Genomic DNA, 7,588 nt, shown 5'->3' with positions numbered 1-7,588 from the left:
CGTTAGCCGTCCGTTAGCGGCCGGCGGCTGGGCGGCCTGAGGCGGGGGGGTATTGCGGTGGCCTGCCTCCCGTCAGACGCGGCCCCAGGGGGCGAGGCCCCTCCGCCCGCTACTCCTCCTCCGCCCGGTCTCGGGAAGAGGAGTGTCGGTTCTGACCCACGGGGAACGCTGAAGACGTCCCGCTGTGGTCAGCGGACCTTGTGCGGCGTGGATGTGCTGTCTTTTGTTTACAGCCAAGTCAGGCTACAAATCGCATGCCAGCGCTCTCTGTTTTCCATTAGATACGGTGAGGAGGCATGGACCCTTATAAGACCTGTCTACAGTTAGCAACAGTGTTGTAAACTCCATAGGTTTTTGTGGACCATGGGTTTAGCGAATCGGTAATATATCTTCCATTTCTTCACACCAAAAGGTGTAATAAATGTAATAGTATTGGGGGAGGCACGGAGGAGAGGTTTGCCTGATGCATACTTAGGTGTGCATACTGCTCAAAACCCAGGTGTGGTCCTCTGCTCTCGATATAAGTTCCAGTGGCAGCGGTTTGACAGCAGGCTGATAAAAGTGTGTTGGGCTTCATCTTGTTTGTATGTTTGTTGGCTTGTACGGCAGTACATATACTTAGTATTTATCCTTGAATCTTCTTGTGTAGGTTAAAACATTCCTTTAACACCAGTGATACCTGATAATCCACTCTAAATAGTTCGCATTTACTTTAGTCATTCTAGGAAGCATGTAAAAGTCTGGTCTAAAAAAATGATCAAATACTTACATAATCCATTAATTCAGCTTGTCCTTGGGGGATAAAACTGTATTTATTCCAACAGAAATACCTATTATTACGTGATTGTCCAGATAGTAAGTTCAAAAGCAAATTATTAAAATCTTGATCTGTGAGAAAAATGTGGGGGTTTGCTTAGGTTGTAGTTAAAATAACTCCATGTTGTCCTACCCTATAAATCTTCCACCAGCTCTGTGGAATGTCAGCAGCAGCACAAGTGTGAAACTTTTGAGTTTAGCAAGGTGACAGGCTTAGGGATCTTCAGTAAATAAGAGTGGGTGACAAGAATCAGTTGTGGGGTTCCTGTTTCCTTAACTGTGGAAAGCAGTAAATCTCATCCATTCATTAGAGGGTATAAGTTTATAGTCTGTTGATTTGTATAATTGCAGGACCAATACATGGTAAAATGCATTTTTTTGCATTCTTGTTTCAGCCACACAGGTCATCGCTTTGTATAACGCTTCCTGTTTTAAAGAAAAAACCTCATCAGGTTCACAAAGCTGTATCTGTTAGAACCCTGACTGATGGTATATGTTTTTGCTGTCCTGAGACTGCTCAACTTTACATAGTTCTGTTACTAAGGGATTGATTAAGAAAAATATTTAAGATTTTCACTGCAAGAAAGCTGTGGGGTAAATGAAGAAAAAAGCAGAAAGGTGTTGGGAACTAGCAGGCTAGCATCACAGAGCATATAAAAGACTGTAAGCTGTCTTTCAAAAATGACACTATTTGTAATACTGAAATTTCATTTACATGTCAGTGAGACACCTGGTATTGGGGAAGAAAAAGGTGATGAAACCAGTGTCCTGGTGTTCTGCTTTTCATCAGTTCACATGACACTGCTCTTTTTTTTTTTTTTTTTAACAAAATTATCTAAAATAAATACTGTGGTTTCTGGGTTTCCTTTTGGTTTCTTTATATATTCAAACATTAGAATTTTGCTGTTAAGTATTAACTGTCTTTGTGTTTCTACTGAACTGTGTAATAAAGCCTACTTTGTAAAGATAAATGCAGAACCTGCATATTTTATTATGGTGGCAGCTAAAATGAGCACAGCAAACCTAAATCTGGGTGGCACAGTTGGAGTCTTTTATTCTAAGGTATCTGTAGGCCAGACATAGAATATCAGAAAGCCGTAAAGTGTTGGTGGGTACCAGGAGGTCATATTTAATGATTACTTTAGGTGTCTGCAAGTGAAATAAGCTAGTCCCTTCCCAAATACTGAAGAACTCAGTGCAAGCAAAGCCATTTGCTTCAGACTGATTTCGATGATGGACAAAAGTGTTTAAGGCTCTTTGAGGAGAATTGGGGAAGAAGACTGTTAAGAGCCATGAAAATAAGGAAGAGGATGCACTGAAGAGCATTGCAACTTACTGATTCCTGATGCAGTAGCAAAGGGAGCATGGTCTGACTGAAACAACAGGAAAAGAAAACCATTGGCATTTCAGTATAATGTGGAATATAACAGTCTTAAAGCATCACGGCTGCTGGAGAAGGAGGTTCTGTTACAGTACCACTAGTCTGTATAGTACAATGTAGTTCAGCGTCACAGAGAAAGGAGTTGCTGCAATTTCATATGATGCCAGATTTTTTGAATGATAGTTAACCTGCAAAACAATGTGGAAACAGAGGTTAAGTTCAGTTTTGTTATTGGCTCAGTAGCTGCTAAGCAGGCCTAGGTATATCTCAAAATATAAGCTGGTAAGCAGAGGCATAACTTTAGTATGATTTGCATATTCCCCTGGGTACATTTACTTCTTTCTTGCCTCTTATCTAACTATTCCTATATTAAACTATCTCTATTTTCTTACCTGTACTTGGATTGACAGCTTCTCCTGACAACTGGACTTTATTTTTCTTTGAAGAATGCAGATTATTCACATGTCATGTAAGAGAAGGAAGATCCTACTTCAGTCAGCACACCTGCTTTTTAACGCTGATGCTTTTTATGACCTATGTGCTCAATATGCTCTTATGCTGTGAAACTGAGAACATTAGAATAAAGGTATGGCTTATAGTCAGGATTTAAATATCAGCATACATCATCTAGCAAGTTGCCTAAATGTATGTAGGAAGATAGTGACAGTAAGAGAAAATTTTGTCAGTGTTGTCTCTGCTTAAGCTGTTTACTGCAGAGGTGGGCAAAGAAACATTTCTCTTTGAGACACTCTCTGTTGAGGATCTGGCCAGTAACATTTTTAATTCTCCAGAAGAATTTGCACAGACAAATGGAAAAAGAATATATGCTTTCACATATAGTTTTGGGGTTTTTTTTTAGAGTCATGTGTTTTACAAAAAAAACAGAAGGCTGCAAAGTGATCTAAGTTCCCTTTCTCCTGTTTCACCAACACAGAAATGAAACTTAAACCTAGGAATGACTTTTTAAACTTTTTTCTTTTAAGGAAGGTTCAGCCTTTCATTGCCAATCTATTTAATACATCAGTAGGAGTAATGGAAAATTACACTTATTTTTCTGAGATTTAGCCTACTAAATTTCATATTACAACTTTATTTAAAACAATCCCGAGTAAGTCAGTTAGATTTTTAGGTACAGTCGAGATGGATGCCAGCAAAAGCACTGAACCTTGACAGCATGTCAGCTTCCTTTAAGGAGAGAGTATCTGGTTGCACTGGCTACATTATACTCCCCAAGTCAGTGATGTTGTACGAAGGTGGAATATGAGCATACATCAACAGGCATTGTGTGTTGCTGGCAGGTACTGAGATCATCACAGTTTTCCTGTTGGTGTGAACCTCCAGGCATTCTTACGAGGTAATCAGGTAACTGTTGTTCATTACTGAAGTTATGTACTGCTGGTGTATTTTGCCAAGGATGCAAACACCGTTTTAAAAGATATTGAGAAAACTCCCCAACTCAGTTGCCGGTTGAGCATCAAAGGTACATCTTCTACAAATAAGCAGGTGACACTTAAAGCTTCAGCAGGGCTTTGTCATCCATCACTATCCTGGGATACAAAGGTGTTTAGTGATGAGCGTGATGCTGTAATACTCTATTATGCAACAGCATTCTTTGCAGGGATACCACTGCCAGTGAAGAAGTAACTGCTTAGTTACTCTTTCAAGAAAGAACATGTTTGGAAATGTGTGGCTTACCAGAAAAAATAATCCCCTGGTAGGTGGCGTATAGACACACCAATTATTGTCTCTTCCTGCGTTTCCCTCACTCCAGCTTGCAAACTCCTTCAAAACAATAGGCAGCAGTAGCCATTCGGCCCAGATGCTCATACCCAGCCTGTGCTATTGGTACCACCACCCAGTTGCTCTTTGTGGCTGGGCCTGCCGCTCCTCAGCCTGCCCAGGTACAGCAACCAACCAGCCGTGGACCCAGCACCTCCAGGTCAGGTTGCAGGAGGAAGACCAAAGCATGGTGAGAGCATTTCAAGCCCAAGAAGAACTAGAAGGAAGCGTGGCTTTATGACTGATTCTAGGGATGCAGGGATGCAGCAATGATTAGGACCACCGTTTGGGATGCATGCGTGTGCAACAGGAGGATGGGGATGAGGAAATGGTGAATCTAAGCATGCTTTTTACTGTATCATATACAAGACCCACCAACACCTGCTGCCATCCAAGCAAGCTAGGTTTGGAAAACCACCGTCTGTTCTGAGTTGCGTTGTTTTCTTCACTTTTGATTTTTGTGCTGCCTCCACTGGCACCTGGTTTGATATAATTTTTTTAATCTCCTGACTGGAAAGATCTTGTCCTTTGGGACTTCTTGTCCTAAAGGCATGATTAGACTTCATGACCTTGTGTATAGTAGGTTTGTTTGTTGCAGGAATTCAAACAGTAGTGTTTAACAATAAGCTGGAGCAGTACTACTGACAATACTTAATTGGATAAGATAGCTTAAAAAAATCAGTTCACTAACATCTCATCTGGTAGTACGCCAATGAGTTAAAACCGTGTAAGCTTTCTTGATAAAATTCCTTTTTCTTTTCTTCTTTTTTTCCTCCCAAAAAGGCAATGGAATTGCTGACATAATAGATGAAAGGGAATATTTGATGAGTTTTGCTGCTCATACGCTGAAGTAGGCTGCTGATGTGCATGTGACAAAATATTTTTGAGTAATCCTTTTGTCCATGCTTACCAAGAATGTATGAAACTGCAAAATAAATAGTTGTATCATTCATAAATGGGTATTTTTGTGCAAGTTGGGATGTTATCTGCATTGCTGCTAGCTCGATTTGTGTGGACAGATTCAGGAATCAAGGAAGGTCCTACTTCATGCCATATGAGCTGTTACGATGAAGCCTGAACTCTCTTTTATAGCTTCAGTAAAAAATAAGGTGGTGGTTTCTTCTTGAGTAGTTAGCAGTTGTGGAGATACACCTAGAAGAAGAAACATCTTCCTCTCTTAAGCAAAAAAACCCAAGACCCCAAGCCCAGTTAACCACAGACTTCAGCAAAGCAAGAACGTCCAGTTCCTTTCATGCAACCTGCCGCGAACAGAAAGATGGCTGTGAAATCTATACAATACTAAAACTGTTGTCTTACTGTCTCTACAACCAGACAATGCACACAATGGTTAATGGAGGTACCTGCTTTTTTTTCATTGCTTATACGTTTCTCCTCCTTAGCTTGTAAGTTGCTAGGATCAGAGGCATAGCACTTCATGGAAGCTTTTGAAATTAAACAATGAAAAGGATGGTTGTGGTTTTCAAAAGCAGTACTTTGAGAAACGGGAAAGACCTGGCTTCCTACTGTGGATGAGCAGCTCTTCTAGTGACAGGTTATCTATAATGCACGGTTAAGCTACCAGAAAGCAATTTCATGTGATAGCAAGGACCTACTGTACTAGTGGAGAACTGCATAACATTTTTCTCTGATTTCCCTTCTTTTATACAGGAGATAGAATGCAGTGGAACTGAGAGAGCCCACCTCAATGTGTGTGAAGAGTACATAAGAATTATTTCTTGCCCATCCTGCAGTGGTCTAGACAGCATAGAAAATTGACAAACTGGTGTTTATTTCATGGCTATTTCATGGCATCTTAAGGAGAGCATGGTTTATATTAATCTCTAAGCTAAAATTCTGAAAAGCAAATAGGAGAGAAGCTTCTCTGTCCACCAATTTTCTGTAGGAGCAAAGAGAGTAAGTATACTAGAAAGGCCAAGATGTTAAACATTTCAGCTGGATTTTGGATGTGTAGCGTTCAACAGTGCTGAGGCCCTCAACTCCAAGTAAAGTAGGTAAGAAATGTATACCATTGATCCAGGAAAAAATCAAACATGGGGTATCTCAAATTAGGCTCTCAAAAATTGCTGTGTCCATTTGAATTATATGGGTCTATTAAAATTTTAAAAAGGTTACGTTTTTCTTGTTTCTTTCCACTTTTGAAGCAATGTGATCACAGCCACCTGTCAAAAGGCAGCTTGCACGCTTTGAGGTTCTTGTAGAGCAGTAACACATCTATTAAAACCACAGCCAGTTCATGCACTGAAGAGAGTTTTGAAGGCAGTGACAAACTTTCAACAGACACATGCAAGTGCAGACAAGAAGAAAGGTGGTGTGAAGCACGGTCAACATCTCTAACACTCAAGAGTGTTCTTGTCACCAACACACATGCCAGATCATAGCCATGTATCAGTGATTTGTAACTAAGTGATATTTAAGTTCAAATTACAGGTAGGTAAGTGAGCTTAGCTTTATCTCAGCAATGTAAAGAAAGGATGGGTGTGGTGAGTAAGTTCCGTGCAATAAAGTATCTAATTTATTTTTCCCAAAGCAAATGTTTGTTAGTTAATACTGTTCTATTAGTGGTAGATTTCAATGTTCTCTTTCTGAAGTTTCAGACTCATATCTGAGATCTTATTCTGCTGTAGAGCCTTGTGGGTTTTCTCCCCTCAAAATATTTGTATTTGTTTCCATTTTCAACTCTTTTTATTTACTTATGATTTTTGTTAAATCTTTTGCTTCTTCAGCCTTTCTGTACTTCCCCAAGGGCACATAGCCAGCGCTCTTCAAAAACCGTAGGGGTTAACATCCATATTTGAGACCACTCATACTTAACAGCGCTCTAAAGAATGGTGAATCCTGCGGAGTAAACGGTAATTATTAGTAGCACAATTTTAGGCCTTCAGTGTTTGACAATCTTCCATTCCTTGCCTCAGACCATGCTGTTTTCCTCTAGGTACCCTCCAGCTCACTGGGAATGGAGAGATAAGCTATGACTGCCTTTCGGCAGGTGAATCCTAGTGTTGTTGCCACCAAGGCATGGATTTAGTAAAAACAGGACAACCTAAAACTGAATTGCCTCTGCTACCCCAGAATTCATCTGCGGAAACCACGTTTGGCTTCTGGTTCCCCTTTCAAATGAAGCCCGAGTTCTGCTTATCTGCAGAAGCCGTGAAATCTGCACCAAGGCTGAGAGAAAAATACCCGTCAGGAAACATCACTTTGTCACACAACCACAAGATACTTAATAAAAATGGCCTTTTTAAAAAGCTGAGCTGTAAGCGCCAGTGAAGACAACAGCAGCGTGGCCTGCTTTGTGCCAAGCTGAGCTGGTATCTGGCGTTGGTACGCGTGAGTTTTCCTTACACGCTCAAGCTGTTCAGGGGCAAGAGGAACGTCTATCCTGGGTGCAGGTGTGTGTTAGCAAAATGTCACCCCGGGTAAAGCACCGGCATCTATTTACGCCTCGCACCTCGCCGTCTCTACCTGCCCGAACAGCTCCATCCGTGTGCCAGCGGGGCCGAAGGAAGGACCCCGGCTATCTCCTCCGCCTGAGGGGCGGTGGGCGCCGCTCTGCCCTGCCCTGCGCAGCCCTGCCCGGGCCTGCCCTGCCCT

Source organism: Haliaeetus leucocephalus, unplaced genomic scaffold (assembly GCF_000737465.1).
Source record: "Haliaeetus leucocephalus isolate CR32 unplaced genomic scaffold, Haliaeetus_leucocephalus-4.0 Scaffold849, whole genome shotgun sequence".
Lineage (NCBI taxonomy): Eukaryota > Metazoa > Chordata > Aves > Accipitriformes > Accipitridae > Haliaeetus > Haliaeetus leucocephalus.
This window is presented reverse-complemented; position numbering follows the sequence as displayed.